Source organism: Hermetia illucens, chromosome 2, assembly GCF_905115235.1.
Source record: "Hermetia illucens chromosome 2, iHerIll2.2.curated.20191125, whole genome shotgun sequence".
Lineage (NCBI taxonomy): Eukaryota > Metazoa > Arthropoda > Insecta > Diptera > Stratiomyidae > Hermetia > Hermetia illucens.
In genome coordinates, this window is record NC_051850.1 from 5,192,085 (window position 1) to 5,210,339 (window position 18,255).

Sequence of the window (18,255 nt, forward strand, 5' to 3'; positions counted from 1 at the left end):
ATATCGACCTGGTATCGAACACAGGCTCGCTGGAGATTCTCAAATTCTCCCCGTGTACCAGCTCAGCGGAACTGGCGGCAAACTCTACGTAGGCCAAGTAAAACGAAAAGCAGGATTTGTGACCACGAAGAGTCATTGTGTGCTGTTATAGCGGCCTTCAGTGTCCTGTGCCAGCGTTCCAGCATCACCTTAGATCACGGACGATACGCATTCGTCCCGCTGGCGTTTGAAGCCTAGGAGTTTGCCAAACTACAAAAACAGGGTAGACTGGAACCGCATTCCATGGTCAGTAATGACTTCGGCTGAAATTCCAAATCGTGGGATCTATTCCCGACAAAGGACTTCGGCGCCCGATTATGCGGAAATATCGACCTCAGGTCACCGCGTAAACCTACCGATGATTGTGAGGCAATACTTGTACAAAGTGTAAGGGCATTAGGTTGGAGAACGGCAAGGTCCAGGATGAAAAAGAAAAGAAAGCATCGGTTGAAAAAGTAGGCCAGGCAACGTCCGCAAAAAACCCGAGAGAGGAGAAATCGGAGAAGAGGCATCGCGAACGGTTAAACGAGTCAACTTGCCGGCAATCCCCTCAGAGGAAAAGGGCTCAACTCCTAAAAAAGTAGAACAGGTAAGGACGACTGTTCAAGCTGCAGGGAAACCTCATGTGGGCACAATTTCGGAGAGAGGGTGCGAACCCCCTACATAGGATGTGGAAGCCTGGAAAAAGGTGGCTCCTCGGAAAAAGAGAGATTGGAAGAGGATATAACCGGAGGTTATCATCATATGTTGACTTTCTCAAGCGAGTAAAGGCAGACCTGAAACTTACCACTTTGGGAGATAATGTTAGCCGCATTAGATGGTCTTAGAAAGGAGACTCTATGCTGAAGCTCAAAAATCTAACGATATAACGTCGGATAAATTCTTGAGACAAATTGGAAAGTCCTTGGGACAGAAAGCCGAAATCAGGGCTAGCAGACGGGATATTTCTACAGTATACAAGGAAATATATGAAGTCCTCACGAAGGATTAGGTTCGTGGGGCTTTGGAAAAAGAGTTCGACCTCATTGGACTTGAAGTGTCAGCGGTAAAGACGCTACGAAAAGCCTACGAGGGACACAAACCACTATCATCAGTCTATCGGTCGAGGCAACATTCAAACTGTTGGCAGCAGGGAGAATTAAAATAGGCTGGTTATGTGTCGCCTTAGAGAGCGGGTGTCACTAAAACGGTGCTTTAGATGCTTTGGCTTCGGTCATATCGCAGAGGCATGTTACAGTGCCGATGACAGGTTGAAGCTATGCCGGAGATGCGGAGCGGAGGACCACATCAGCAAGAACTGTGGAGCAGACGCAAATTGCCTACTGTGTAATGAGTGGACCATTGGCACATTGCAAGCAGCAGCAGATACCCGGAATACAGGACAACCCTTAAGACAAGTCGCAGATGAGATTGATACAAATCAACCTCAACCACTACGAGACGACGCAGGATCTATTCTCGCAAACCATCCTCGAGAAAAACATGGATGAGGCCATAATAAGTGAGCTATATCGAAACCACGCTAATAGCGCTTGGGTCAAAGACCAAGCGGGCCTAGCAGCGCTATGATTTTGGGGAGAACATGCCCTCCAGGAAATAATAGGGCACCCGGAGGAGGGCTTCATCAGAGTGAAGGTAAAAGGCGTCCACATCTGCAGCTACTATGCTCCACCCAGCGCTACACTCGCTGAGTATGAGCAGATGCTTACCACTCTGGTTTTGGATGTCAGAGGACGTTAGCCGACCATAATTGTAGGCGACTTTAATGCGTGCGCTCTTGAGTGGGGCAGCCGGACAACTAATGCGAGGGGACGTGTTCTCCTCAAAGCATTCGCGGAACTAGACGTCGTACTGACGAATATTGCGGCCTCGAATACTTTCCGGGAAAGGGGCCTGGGGTCTATAGTAGCCCTGACATACGTGAGTGCCACTTTACTCACAACGACCACCAGGCAATCTGCATGGAAATCAAGGGCGGATCGAGCTCGAAAAAGGATTCTCGCAGAATGCCGGTTGGTACGCTCGGTTGGACAGCGAAAGCTTTTGAGGAGGACACATTTTCGCGGCACCCAAACCCGACATATCCCTGAATGGTATAGCTAAAGAAAAATCCACCTAAATCGCCTGATGGATAACGGAAGCCTGTGATGCTACTGTGCCCAGAAGGCGACTGCTTTCCAGAAGGCAACCCAACTACTCGTGGAAGATCGAAATCGCAAGCTTGCAAGCCACGTGCTTCAGGGCAAAGAGGCTTTGCCCAATTCTCAGAAGGAAGCCCAGAGGCGCATGTGGTTGGATCGGGTCAACAAGGTCCCAAGTTTGGATGGATTCCCCAAAGGAGCTTTGAAACTGGCAGTGAAGACTAAACCCAACCTTTTCGCCAACACCTTCGAGGCGTGCCAAAAGGAAGGAGTATTCTCTGCCCAGTGGAAAAACCAAAAGTTGGTATCACTTCCTAAACCTGAAAGCCACCTGGAAACCCGTATCGTATCTGCCTGGTGGATACAAAGCGGAAGATGATTATTGCGCTGCGGGGTCTCCTTTTGGCTGATTTGTACTCCGTCATTATGGGACATGCTTCGGGGTTGTGTTAAGCAGTGGACCCTGTGACACTCCTTCCGGAGCTCTGCAATTTCCACGGTCTACTAATACATAAAAAGTTTCCCACGTCTCGATGCCCTCCTGAGCATGGAGACTCCGCAAGCCGTTGTTATCAGGTTTACAACTGAATTTACAACAATGTTCGCTGCAACGCCACCGCCCCCAGCAGTACCATCCAGCGCGGCCCGACCTGTTCCAAGAAAGGTTACGTCTGGAATGCTTCCCTTGCAGCCAGGGCGCCGGAACGTTGGGGTGGATTCGGTGTTTAGAACTACCAGCCCTGTGCCCGCCGCTATTTCCAGAATTCGTTCCCCTCTGAAGTCTGTGTGAGGCATGCCCCATTCAAGTGCCCTGGCATTGAAGTCAGGATCAGCTCATCTGTGCCTAAGATAACGTCCTCCAAAGCATCCAGCCTGCGTCTAAAGTACGGCATCGTCGCATTCGGCGTAAGATAGACACTGAAAAAGTTATCCCTGAACACCGAATTCAGACAAAGCCGTCCCCTCGGTCTTGGGTAAGAACCCTAAGGAGGGTGCCGTCCTGAACCCATATGGCAGCGGTGTCAGACTGCCATGAAACTGGGTCCTTGTTTCGGTACTGCTCACTGATGAGTACTAAATCGGCTTTGGTCTCCGCAGCGAACTGCGCTAGCAAGACCAATTCTGATTTTCCCGCTGTTTAGAAGCTTCCTCACGTATTCCTCAGCAACTTCCAACACAGCGAGTTTTTGGCCTCTGGAGTTTACAGTGATAACAATCCGGATATTGACGGCTTCCGGACATTCGCGATTGATGGCCACTTCTACCTCATTCTGTTCTCTGAGTCAGTCAAGGCCTCCGATTCCAGAGAGCACGCGGGGTCCAGACTGGAAACCAAACCTTTCTCTCCCAGAAGCCCCTTGACTGCTTCACAGAACGTAATTTTATTTGTTGTCCTTGGACCTAGTTTGACTAGGACTCCACCGTCCTTCGTTTTAAAAATGGAAGACACTTCCGCTCCGCTATCTTCGGGTTTAATCTTGTAACGGATTTCACTAAGTACGCAAAAATGTCGCCTTCCGTCGGCTTAATAAGTAGAGCTGGCGATCTAGTCCTCCTTCATCTCCCCACCTTTTCTTTTACTGCTCAATCCTTGGTGTCCGCCTTAATTTTAAACAGAGGGTTTTCTGATGACGTGAGGTGCTGTTGTCTCTTGTCCCTCATTGCCTTCTTTTTTAAGCCCTGGAGAGTACCTGAGTGAAGTCTCCTTCAGATGTCCCTTCCTTCTTTCGTTTATTCCCCAGTTCGCTCTGCAATGGGCTGTCTGCGTTCCTTTTAATACTCGTCGGGTTCTCATCGGGAAACACGGTTGTTTCTGCTTCCCGCGGATTTTCTCTTACTCTCAATGTCCGCCTATAATATGAAATTCTATCCAGAAGCTCCTCCATCTTCATTAGCCCTTTTACTGAAGTTTTTCTGGAGGAACGTCGCAGATCGCATGCACTTCATAATTGCCGCGCGTTTCTTAATAAGCCTTTCCTTTTCAGCTTGCGCCAGAGTAGTCGGGAGCCTTCCCAAGCGGCTTATATTCGAAACCTTTTGGTTAGTTTCAACAGTTTCCACTGTCCCTCTTTCCGCAATAATAGCACTGCCTGGTACTGTCTGGATTCTCATCTCCCTTGCAGGTGCCACACCAGTTTGTGAGTCCTCCTCGCCGTCTGCGCATCCCGAAGTTTCCTCGGGTATTTGCCGCGTCCTTCGCTGGGCGCTGGAGCGAGCGGTTCATTTTCAAGCTGCGGGCGGGCGGCCCAGTTCCCTGAGGCCTGACCTACGATTAACTGATCCCGGAACTCATGGACGGATCAGCGTTCGCTCGAAGCAACTTCTTCTTTTTCTTCAGCCTTTGATCCGTTCACAAGCAGGGTCGGCTCGTCGTGATCGGTATCGCCATTTAGCTCTGCCGAATGCCTCGCTCGAGGCAACGTGGTCTAATAATACCGGTTCAATGCACACTACCGGACCAGGATCCCTTAGGGGCTGGCTCCTAATATACGCCCCAACTATCACCTTGTCAGAGCTAGTCTCGACAAGGAGTTGTGGACGGCTGCGCCCCGGCGTGTATCGGTTCAGCAGTTCGATGTTCACCGAGAAACTTTCTCGAGGCCCTAGGACCTAGGACGCAGGTATTATGCCAGCTAAGGGATCAGAACTATTTGCTCGGGCTGCTCGGGGGCGGCACTCCCCGTATCGTAAACGACCCGTTAAGGATCGTTGACGACCCCCATATTGTCGAATATGCCTGGAATCGCAGAGGACGCAAAACACGTGTTATTTCAATGCCCAAAGTTCGCAGTTAAAAGAGCCACATTAGAAGGTAAAATTGAGAAGCACTTCATCCGGAAAACATGTTTAAATCGATGGAGATATAGACTGCAGTCAAAAAAGGGACCGAAGCTATCCACAGGAAGCTTAGACAGGAGGAAGTCAGGTGAAAGAAGCCACGAACTAGGAGCACGAGCGCAAATATGAGTGTAGGATAAATTCTGATCCAGACTCACGACGTAATACCATACTGGGGTCCAGTGGGGAGTGTGGAAGGACAAGAAGGTTTTAATGGGTAGGAATCCCACATAACCATCTGGCAAGCGCCTACAATATTTCCCCTCCCTCGGATCTTTAGGAGGTGGAACCTTTGGGGTTCCACTCCTTTAGAGACATCCTCCATTTTGATGTCCCGGCGACGCCAGGATATGGACTCAAACCACATCAAAATTGGCTCTATCTTCCTCTCTATTTGAGAAGCCTCTTCATATTCCTTTCCAGAAACCGACAACCCCGTCCTTTTGTTTGTTTGTTCCATCTTACACTTTGGGTTTTTCTTTACTTTAACAAAATCCTATCGGAATACTTATGATTCCTTGCCAGGAACAAACAGGATGATGGCAATGCCACACGTACTCGTAATGCAGGCAAGTAGGCATGAAGACTTCTCCAACATGACACCGGATACTATGATAAAATTAGATAAGTGTATCTTGTTGTTCCGGGCACGGTTTTATTTATGATATAAATGTCGTGGGCTTTTATCCTTTTTACTCTGAGGCAATAATGTTAACGCTGACTCTTCTTACGTTTCCTTTACATTCCAGAGAATTTTCAAGTTGAAATCGTAGAAATCTAAAAAGGATATTTTTGTATTTTTGTGGGAGGTTTCCTGTAGGGAAATTTTCTAAGCGACTGAATTTGTAAAATTGAAATTTGGTTTTAAGGTTTAATGTTCTGGTGATAGATAGGTTGAGACTGTGAAGGATATGGAGGAATTTCTTTTAAGGGGGTGGTTCATTGTTTATTTTGATAACATTCCAAATGTTTATACATAAAAATGCCTCCTTGTTTTCTTGTTCAACTTTTGTGCTATCCAAGGCTAACCTACTTTGGATTTCACTGCGAAGGAGGGTGACTTCCTAGCATTAAATATGAATCCCTCGTTGTTGGAATGGTTTACAACATGAGATCGCTCCTTGACGGTTATCTCCTCGAAAAATCCAGACCCCCTACATCCTTCCAGGATGGTCCTCCCCACCCCTAATTACGTCTGTTTTGCTTTAACTAAATGTAATATGCAGCCTTAGCCAAGAAAAACTCCAGAATATAAATACGTAACGACAACCAGTCAAGGATATTCCAGTGATAGCATTCCTCACAGGCATCTGCCCTCTCCTGGAGATAGAATCCAAATGGTGATACTAAGCAGGTGATAGTCCCTTTTTCCGGCTGGCTGATCCGTTTCGTTACGCTCGGTACGTGATAAGACTGGCACTAACCGAGCCTATGATGTCGGCCGACTAACAATCGTCCTTGTTAGGATTGTGCCTCTCGAACTCCAGGCATGTAAACTACATGGCACGTCGGCCGGAAGAATTTTTCTTCATCTTACAAACGCCGGGTTCAAGACGTATCCCGGCCGGGAAAACTCGAATATTAGGGGCAGTTAAGCAAAATTTTATAAGGGTAAACCATGAAAAAGTGACACGGGAAGGTTTAATGCCTCGTTACATATGCTCCGCAAAGTTTTCATCCCTTTTTTTCGGCGAGAAAGTTTACACCTAATTTAAGCGTGCGAATTTAGGGCGACCTAGTATTATGTTGGATTCAATTTAAGGATTGAATTTGACAAATGAAAAATACAAAATGTGGGAGATATAATGGAGGATGATCTCTTCAGAAGTTTTGACTAAGGATTATTGGAGTGCAAAGAAAAAGGAAAAAAGGATGCCTCATTGATTTCAATTGCTGCCTACTTTCAACAAGGAAAAAGGAAATATTTTCGAATATATAACAGGAAGTAATTGAGTTTTATGATGTTTTCCTCTTTCTATTTAACTTTGATATCCTTTTCCTTTGAAGGATTGCCTAATTTTGCATTCGAAAGGGCTTTTCGGCTCCTTTTTCTCAATTTAACTTGTAAGGAAATCCCACAGCTCTTCAAAATTGTATTCGCTTTCAATTGTTATATCTTTTAGATTTCAGCTCCTGACCGAGAGCTTATCAAAAGTCCTTCTAGCGTCTTTTATGATTAGAATGAAATTATTGTTTGCCCTTTGAACCTTCAGGAAATCCTTGGAATAAATGCTAACACGTCATACTGCGACTTCCAGACTTGGTATCTGTGAAATGGAAAAGAGACGTTGAAACAACGTAGTTTGCGTTCATCTCCCCTTTGAGTTAGGGAGAAAACGGACTATGATTGGTTTCTGGAATGTGCGTATGCTCCTCGACAACAGTAGCGAAGGTCCTCAGAATGATCAGCGATAGAAACTTCGCACAGTCTGGGCCTTAACGGAAGGAAGAGTCTGCACGCTTTCCTGTGCCCGGACTTGAGTTCCAGTGACCTAGTTGTGGTCAAGCTGGAGCAGGTGGGGGCAGAGAACGTGTATATTTCCTCGGCTTACATGACTCACGACCGATCAGCTCCGCCAGAAGAACTACAACATCTGACGAACACCATAACAGCAAAGAAAGCCAACCTGCTGATAGGCTGCGACGCGAATACAAGGCATACGCTTTGGGGCAGCTCCGAAATCAACGAAAGAGGTGAGTCATCCTTTGATTTTATTATTACTTCAAATCTATCAGGGTGTAACAGGGGCAGTACACCAACCTTTCATTTTCCCTGCTCGGAGAACTGTGACGGTTGGGAGGAGGTCCTTGATATCACCCTAATAACCAACAACGGGATTCTTAGGGTGGAGGAGTGGAGAGTGTCTGACGAGAGATCCTTCTCTGACCACAGTTGGACTTTCAGTCTAGATCTCGCCGCAGAGGTCTCCAAGCCCTTTATAGACCCCAGGAGGATCGACTGGAGAACAAACTCTCCGGTGCGCAAATTGGTAGTATTGGCATGACAGACGAACTGGAGTCAAAGGTCGGGGCTCTGGAGAAGGCATTTGATACCGCCTTCAAAGTCTCGTGCCCTGCAAAGTACAGCAAAAAGAGCCTGCCACCGTGGTGGAACGAAGATCTCTCTAGTCTCAGGAAGCTGACCAGAGAAATCTTCAACATCTGCTACAGGCAAAAATACTGGCAGCTATACAAGGACTGCCTAAAGAAGTACAAGTCAAGTGGTACAAGTGGCTAGACTATTGTCAGAACATTGAAAGCACTAGTGAATCCGCGAGGCTCAATAAGATTCTGTCCAAGGAACATAAGAGTCCATCCTTCCTTAAAAAGTCGGAAGGCTCCTGGACGGAATCTTCTAGTAAAACCTTGGAGCTGCTGGTGCAAACGCACTTTCCCTCCAGCGAGGAGGACTGTGAGTCAGAACCTCGCTTGGAGGGTTTGCGGCAACCCCAGCTGTGCGAGACTATCAGATCGGTAATTACCGGGGATAGGATCGGCTGGGCTATAAACAGCTTCTCCGCATAGAAATCTCCAGGCCCAGATGGCATAATGCCAGTCATGCTACAGAAGCAGCAGGAAAGGGTTGTGCCGTGGCTTATTAAGATTTACCGGAGCTGCATCACTTTAGGATACGTACTGCAGTCCTAGAGGAGCGCACGGGTGGTTTTCATACCGAAAGCGGGTAGGCGCGGTCATGAGTCCGCGAAGGACTTTCGGCCAATCAGCCTGACCTCTTTCGTGCTCAAGACCCTAGAGCGCGTCCTGGACATTCACTTAAGGACGATTATGGAGGGAACGCCTTTCTCTAAGTCCCAGCATGCCTACCTCAAAGTGGAAGACCGGCGGCGTGTTGCAAGACTATGACACGGTATTCTTTACGGACGGATCAAAGATGGCCTATGGAGTCGGCGTGAGGGTTTTCTCGAATACACACGGTATATCCAAGTCGTATGGTCTTCCAGGTTTCGCCAGTCTATTCCAGGCGGAAGTGCTGTCGATGGCTGGAGCGTGATTCGAGTCCCAAGCGTAACATAGCCATTCTGACCGACAACCAACCGGCCATCAAAGCCTTGTACTCAACGACGACATCTTCCCGGTTGGTGGGGCAGTGCAGAGACGCACTCAACTGTCTGGGCGGCACGCTCAAGGTCAATCTCCTCTGGGTTCCCGGGCATAGGAACATAGAGGGGAATGAGCGGGCTGACGGATTGGCCAGGCAAGGCTCTGCTCTTGGCAGTCCCTCGGCGAATACAATCGGTGTTCCGCTGGCGGCTGTCGGGGACCGAGTCTACTCGCACTACCTAGCAGCCGCGGGCCTGAGATGGCAAAGGCTTACAAGCTGTCCCAAATCAAGGAGAATTTGGCCCGCTTATAACATATCCCGATCACGAGAGCTCCTATGCCAGACGCATGCAAATGCATTCAAGATTACGGCGGTCTGCACGGTGCACTGGCCCATAGGGGACCATGCCGCTAGGCTTGGCTTACCCTACAACTCGCACTGCCGAAGCTGCGGAGAAGGAAGGGAAACCCTCATGCACTTTCTCTGCGATTGCCCAGCTCTGGCTAGAGTCAGGCTGCGGACACTGGGTAAACCATTCTTTGGGGGCCTCAGCGAGATTTCTGGCTGCAGGGTCGGAGAGCTGCTTTCCTTCGTGAATGCTACGGGCTGGCTCTGAAGATCCGAGCCGGCTGGACTCTGCTTCCCTGTTCCCATAACAACAATCACGGTCTTAGGAGTCTGTGACATCAAAACGGCGCACCAGAGCGCTAATTGGGCTCCTCGGAGCGGCCACTGATACCTACCTACCTACCTACCCTGGGCCTTAACGAGGTAAGATGGTGAGACTCTGGAAAGTATTCCTCTCCCCACTTGCTGCAATTTGCTTTTGTACTCTTGGGAAGCCAAGTAGACGCAAATCTGTTGTTAGATTGCTTTTGACAGCTACCGCAAAGCACGCTCTCTTGAGCTGGGACCCAGTTTCTGACAGACTTCTAAATACACGATTTCGGCGCAGGTTAAGGAGCATCACAATTGTACAATGCTACACATCAACGGTGACTTTCGAAAAAGCAGAGAAGGATGCTCTCTTCGAGCAACTAAACGCAGTTCAGGGGAAGCTTCCTAAAGGTGACATTATGATCGCGATGGGTGATCTGAAATGTCAATGTGGGATCTGACAACACCTTGCTTGGGCATGTGATGGGGCAACATGGTTTTCGCGACCGTAATGGTAATGGTGGGAGGTTTGTGGATTTCTGTAACTTCCAAGGCCTAGTCATTTGTGCCACATTGCTCGAGCATAGAGCCTGCCATAAGGTCACCTGGATTTCAACTGACCGACGCCGTATGAGCAATCAGATTGACCACTTCGCGATCAGCAGTAGATTTGGGAGTTGTCCCCTGGATGTGCATAACCTCGAAAGGGATCACCATCTGATGGTCGCTTACTTTCGCTTGCGTATTAAGTCCGCCACTTCTCGCGTTGTTGGAGAGCTTGTACAACCCATCTGCCGCTCGACAGTGGAAGTGCCGTTATGCTGACCGAGCGACAGATATACTGACTAACGCGCCTAAGAATATCGATGAGCATTGGGTCCCCATCAAAAATGCTCTTTTCTAGAGTGCTGCCCAGGTCGTCGTCAATAACATTTAGCAGAGTACGGAATCATGCATCGATGAACGAAAGGGGTTGAAGGATCTACTGACCGCTCGAACTTAGATACCGAGCGAAATCGCAACAAGTGCAACGTAATGTATGCCGTGACAAGAGAGAATTTCTTATTGCGCTGGTCAGGGAAGCCGTACAATGAAGCAGATTGCAATGATTTCACAACTGTATATCGCATCACGAAAGAGCTTGCTTATAGTCGCCAATCTTTCGGTAGTCCTGTGAAGGACCTCAACGGTCGACTTCCCATCCACGAAGATGAACAATGGAAGAGTGAAAAAGAACACTTGACCATGGTTCTTAACCGTATTACAGCCAGTAAGGTCTTTCTTTTAGTGAATGAAAAGTCAGCATAACATACGGATCCGGATTGTTCCTCTAAGCAGAAAAGAAATCCTTTCAGCCATCAATGAACTCCAACGGAGTAAAGCTAGGCTTGACGGTCTCCCCGCCATGCCTGGAGGACGTGGAAGAATTCAATGGACGATGATATCTTCCTTAAAACATCTCGACTACGCTGATAACATCAGTTTGCTTTCTCACTAAACATGGACCTTGGCTGAATGGCTCTGGATTTGGAAAAAGAGGCAGGTAGAGTTGCTCTGAAGATAAACCTCAACTAAACGGAAGCTCTCGGTCTGACGGGTCATCGCACTCTCCTTATCTGAATTAATGAACAGAAAATCGAAAGCGTTGATCAGTTTATATATCTAAGATCCATGGTTTCTGCCGACGGTACCACATAGGTAGGACTAGATGTTGCTCGACGCATTAGTATCTCTAGATCTGTTTTTCGCTGTCCTGTCTAAAATCTGGAAATGCAGTTATCTCAACACAAAGATCAAATTGAGACTATTCTGTGCTAGTGTTCTTTCCGTGTTGCTATATGCGAGTAGCACATAGCAATTGAACCCCACTGCTACTCAAAAGCTCTAAGCTTTCGCCAAGACATGTCTACGTCGTATCATTGGTCGTGAACCAGAACACAACCTTTGGACTGTTCTTCTGTAAACTGCACTCAGCTTATGCGCGTTACATAAAACTTGCAGCGTTGTTTCCCAAACTGGAACTACGTATGTGAGCCTGCAAGTATGCCGGGATTCTCCTACGTTCTGGGAAGTGATGATGTGAGTTCCAATTCTAATGCGATCTTAGTTTCTCTTACGAGCGCATCCGGCTTTTCCTCCGCAAGTGTTCGTTCAGCACTCTCTACCCTAGCCTTAACAGCTTTGACTGCTTCGTTTGAGTATAACTTAGTATCTTTTAGGAGCTTTGTGACCACAAACAGTGATATCTCGTTGGCGTAACCCACCACCGTAGCCTCTTCCGGAATCAAAGCATGATGTTCTACAGTAATGCACTCAGTACGGAGCCCTGTGAGACCCCCGCGGAAACAATGTACTCCTTTGGTTCATCATCGGTGTCTTACCAGAGCATCCAGTCTCACAAGTGCCTATCAAGAATAGAAGACAGATAGTTGGGAACACCCGTATTTGCTAGAGACTGTCATATAAGGCGAAAGGTTGCCGCTCGACAACTGGGAGTAATCTATTGTAAATTACCCACTCCAACATTTTTCCCATAGGGTCTAGAAGACATATAAGAGGGTCGCTCACCTGGAGCAGTCCCAGCTTCTGACTTCTACTATGCTGCAGAAAAGATCCCTTCGGATGTCTCAATGTCTGGATATCACGACGGGCTCCAGGACCTAACTCGGTGTGGCGTCCAAACCCGGGGTTTTAGTGTCGCTTAGTGTAGTTTAGTAACTCGTCCCAGGTGGCTTCCAGAGGTCGCTGAAAGGTGTCAGTGAGGGGAATAACACCTGGGCGATTTCCAACAAGAGGTTAGGACTTGTGACCTGCTAAGATGAACCGGCTACTTCGGATCAGCAAGGTCTGAGGTATGTCGGATCGACAGTCAACCTAACATTCTGCCTCGGAAAGTCAGCATATATCGAGCAACAGCTACGCGACCATCATTCTCCAGTACCACTACAAGTACCAATTCTGTGGACCTTGAACATGCGGTTTTCAACATGTTGCTCTGAAAACTGCGAAAGTTAGCCCCTTAAAGAAGTGGGCACCAGTGATAATACCATCTCCAATCAATACAGGAAACCAAATACAATTTTAGGGATGAAATTGGTTAGAAAAGAGACGTTTTCAACCTATGCCTTTCATTCAAAGTTCTCCTTGCGACCATGGCCTTTATTGCCATATACGTAGGCTTGGGATGCCCACTATCTTGAATGAGAATTCAATGTTTTTCCAGCCCTTGCCTTGATAGCTGTAAATTAATTGCACGAGCTTAATTAATATGTTAAATACCCAGAACTTTCAAAGTGCTTCTCTTATTCCCAGATCGCTTATATTCAAGGTCAAACCCCAAAAACGCCCTTAAAAACACTTCCAAGGATCTCCCCAAAACTCGTCTCTTTTCCTTCCGGCAAATTTCAACGTTAATTCATTTTTGCCCGTTTTCTTTCGATTAAAACATGCTTTCACGTCCTTCAGGATATTACTTGTGTGTTCGGCATTCAAACAGCGCTAACACTACATATTAAGTGTGAATGGAAGCGAGTACTGCAAACATGCCGCCCCACTCAAAACGATACCACCATAATGTCTTTCTTATGTTATCTATCTTCTGTGCGGATCCTTAAGAAAATACACCACATAAGGCTGCCTTTTAAGATATGCTTTTACCAGCTTCATCATCATCATCAGTTTGAGGGTTAGAAGAGAGCCTTCTCTGTCGCATGATTAAGGTAAGGAGTATGAACATGTTCTGGGAAAAAGGATAATACGCCCTCCAAGAGTGATAACGTGTGGTTCTCCATGGCGAAAGTATGGGGGATAGAAAACACATTTAGATAACATGTTTGTTCATTAAGGAAGGTGAGATGAGTAACATTGCATCATGATTTCAGTGGGGGTCATGGTGCACGAAGGACACCCAGGCTCAGAGGCAGGTGTGAAAGTTCACGGCTTCGGGGCTGGATTAAAAGGCGGAATTTCGGAGATAAGTAAGAGACTCGATTATTCTCAAGTCCTTGGCTCTTTTCTCGACACGTTTGTTACCCTCAAGCCATACTGTTCCCTTGTTCAGTTAAGCCCCAGACAGATTACTTTAGATTTCACGGGAATTCGGTTTGGTTGCTTCTCCGAATGCTACTTGAAATTTTAATCTTTCCTTAATTCTTGGCGCGAGGAACACTTCACAATACAAATATATTTTTCATATTTCAGGCTCCATATGCAGACTCTATCCTGCCTCGGATATCATTAAGATTACAATAATGTTCTTAACACATTCAGGAAATTTCGCATCACATGTAGTATACCACACACCTTTGGGCTTTACCCATGCAATCCTTTTTGGGTACCTGACAAAACAGATGAAATGAACGGCATGTTTACTGTACGTGTATGTGCTTCAGTTAATACTACGCCAACAATTTTTATGGGCATACGGTTAGCTGGCAAAGATTAAGGATTTCATCGGGAGAATATTCTGTCAAGTCCACTTGAAACTTTTGTTGCGTTGAAGGAAGCTGAATTGAGATGAATTATTTGGTTAAGAGATGCATGGATTTTATCTGGAGTGTGAAATCATTAGCGCTGATGCTTAGCTGAAATTGCTCGAGCGTGGAAAACCTAATTTCCCTGCCTCTTATCCTGGAATAGGAGGACCACAAGTGTCAATCCAATCAATGCAATGTAGTAATAATCGTGGTCTAAGTCCTTTGCAGAGGTGCCAGATTAAAATTACATGCTTAACCAGAAATCATGATTTGTGCAACCAGTGCCAGTAATTAGATTTTGGTCATTCCCAGTAATCAGATTTTGATGTTAGACTCATTGGATGTCCAAGATAACACTAGAGACTGAAGGATTATCTATAAAGACTGACTGTTTCGATTCCTCCAAAGATGGTCAGCGATCTGCAAGAGGTCGGTTAGGGTACGAAGAGTGACGTCTCCGAGAGGCCCGAGCCAGCAGTTCTAACCTCCTAGCTGGCAGTATGCCTGTGGTGGGTGGGTCCTAGAAGTCCTCGGAGCGGCCGACAGCTCTCTGCCCACATGGTTGGCTTTTGCTTTGCCCAGAGGGCACACCCATTCCTGGTTTTTTTTCTGCGGCCGGTTCCCTTGCACAGGATTTTGAAATTTACATGAAAAACGTAAAAAAAATAAGGAAAATCGACAAAATATCGGGCAAGGAGACAGTGCTGCCTACGTTTGGCGGCAGTGCAAAAATGCGTTGCCCACCACAGCGACTAGCAAAAGAGGGTTGAAACATCTGTTGTGATACCAGGACGTCCAAATAAAGAGTTAGCGACACAAAGTGACGGAACTGACGGAAGTGCAGTCGGCAGTCCTAGCTAGAACCGACGAGGAGAGACTCATCAGGAAATAAGTGACAGTGATGACCCGGATGCGGTCGATAACGTTCCTCCAAAATACCGTCATCCAAGGCGTTAACAAGGGGCTGATGGAACTAGAAAAACTACTATACCGCCTCTCCTCAACTCCTCCTCCTGGACATCAACGGAAGACATGCATAAAGCAGAAGCAATTTTTGTTTAGGAATGAGGGGTCCTGAACCATCAATTTAATGGCGGACCGAGTAAGTTTGAGAAGCAACTTGCTTCTTCTGTTTAGTGCACGGACTACTCTTTTCTTGGACATGTGACCAATACTTTCAAAAATTGTGTGTTTGGTTTGGTCGGTTTCAATCGCAGGGTAGAGCTGCCTCCGCCCCCAGCAAGGCGAACTGAAGAAAAAGCGGAAAGAGGGAAACGCATCCGCGCGAAGGAAACTTTATCGAAGTAGTTCCCAAAGTCAAAAAGGAAGGAAGAAAGGACAAAACTCGCTACGCCGCCTGAGACTCGTCTGTCAAAAAACAAGGAGTCTACAAAGCGAAAACCAGTAACAGAGAAGACCAGGAAACGAAGAAGGACTAGATTGTCGACCCGGCTCATTAAGCAGATGGAACGCAAGATATTTGCGGAAGTCTTCTGTGTAATCCGCTTCAAGATGACACCCTAAGACAATGAAGCAAAAGTGTCTTTCATACGGAAAACAAAGGATTGCAGAGTCCTCGTCGAACTAGGTCCGAAGACGACTAGCAAGGGTACGTTCTGCCAAGCGGTCAAGGGTCTACGGGGGGAAGGGCTCTTATTTCTAATCTGAAGCCTATGCGCTCTCTAGATATTTGAGATCTTGACTGCCTCACAAAAAAGATCGAAATGAAAGAGCCTGAATGTGCAGAGGTAACCAATGCCCGGATAGGAACCATTTGTATGAATGCTCGAAGCCAAAAACTCACAAGGGTGGAAGTTTCTACGTAATATGCAAGGAAACTCATTCACAGCGAGAAAATCAAAATTGAATGGGTAGTATGCGGGATACGAATGCGGATAACCCCCAACAAGTGCTACAGGTGTCTGGACTATAAACACATATCAGTAATTTGCAAGGGACCGGGCAGGAGTACAGCATGCCGCGGATGCGTTCTGGTAGATCACCAAGCGAAAACCTGCAATGAAAGCGACAATTTCGTTCTCTGCAACGATCGTGGCACGTCTGGAGAAAAGTTCGACATACGGGTTCAGAGCGGTTTCCAATCTTCAGGGTGGAATAAGAAAGGACTAGGATGTAACTAAAATGATCCACATTCTACAAATTAGCATGCATCGGAGTGCAACCGCTCACGAGTTGCTAACGCAATTCCCTGCGGAGGTAACAGCTAATTTAGTGCTAATCAGCGAGTAATACCGGAGCAGAGACCTGGCTTCATGACATATTGACTTGTTGGATTACGCCCTATCTGGATTCGGAGCGGCGTTCGACTTCATGTTCTTGCTCAAAACCAAATGAATGTCCTTTTCTGGATTCAGGGTTTAGAAAAATCACGTTTTTTAGTGTTTACCCGACGCCGAATGATATGATACCCGACTTTCGGGGCCGGCTTGGTGCCCTGTGAAACCCCGTTGCGGGCACAGAGAGGCTGCTGGTTGATACCTCAACCAGACTTCATGGGGAAACGGATCCTCGAAATGCCGGCAAGAACCAAGCTCGTAGCTTTTAACACCGAATCCACACCAACTTTCCGGCGCCTAGGCTGTGAAGGAAGCATCCTTGACATGACTTTTGCATCGAAACCTCTGGTACCATCGTTGCACGGATGACGAGTCCTAGAAGACTTGTCGGCAAGTGATCATCAGTACATTTCCCTCAAAGTGGTTGACGCTGCTTGTCGGTGTGCACCAACCCGGCGCTTCCCCTGCGTGTGTGTGGAACGTCGCGAGGTTGAACACGGGAACTTCGTCGAAGCTCTTGGAACAGGCAGATTGGCGCTGGAGGGTGATTCGAAGAGTTACAGCGTTGCAACCGGCACTGTCGTAAATTTAGTGATGGACTTGATAACGACAGCGTGTGAGGCTTCCTTGCCTCGTAGGGGCTTTAGCCATGAGAAGCCTTCTTTTTTTCTGGTGAACGGCAGAAATCGCCAATCTACAGAAAGAGTGTCATAAGCGACGCCGTTTGGCATAACGTTTGCATGCCCGCTAGGAGGCATGCGCCATAAAGACAGAGTATAGATCACCAAAAAGGAGACTCCGCAGTGCGATAAATAAATGCAAAGTTCGCAGCTGGTAAGACCTAGTCAACGGGGTAAATGAGGACCCGTGAATACTTGGCTATAAATTTGTCACCCTCAAAATCGAGGCTCTGTGGAAACCCTACATAGAAAGCCCCGACCACATGGACCGCATCGCACGTGCATTATTCCCCAGACATCCCGTATAGGTTGATGTCAACAGCGCGGAGGGCGCCGGAGACCGCCACCTTCTCACAACAGAAGAACGCGAAGAAGCGTTTTTCGCCCTGAAAAACAAGAAGGCGCCAGGTCCTGATGTTATCCCGGCGGAAGATAGCAAACTGGTGTTCCGCCAACGACCAGACTTTCTTGCATTTCGTGGCGTTCAACGCTTGCCAGAAAAAGGACATTTTTCTTTGTCGCTGGAAGATGGCGAGACTCGCGCTAATCCGCAAAAAAACAAGAGACCCTGAGCAGCCGACATGCTATCCGCGCCACCGGGGACTTATTTCCAAGGAAGTTCGGGTTCAAAACAAAGACATCCACGGTGGATTCTGTTATAGAGGCGTCGATGCGGTTCATCGAACCGCACCGCAGCCGATCTCGACGGATAGTGCTCCTGATAACACCAGATGTCAGAAATGTCTTCAATTCCGTGAGATAGACAGATACGCTACACAGAGAAAACTCATTCCACATGCCTAGCTATCTCTGGTGAATATTGAGGAATTATCTGAAAGAGTGTTGCCTGCCCCGATAAGGCGCTAGAGGGCCATAAAAAGATGGAGAACACGTCGGAGTAGCGAAAGGATCCATCCTAGGGCGAGACCTCTAACACTTTTTACGATAGTCTGCTAAGACTTGATATGCCAGAAAAGTCGCGCCTCGTCGGTTTGGAAACAGCGAAGAAGGTGAATCTCTCTTAATTTTATTATTAATACAAAATTATCGATTTGTAACAGGTGC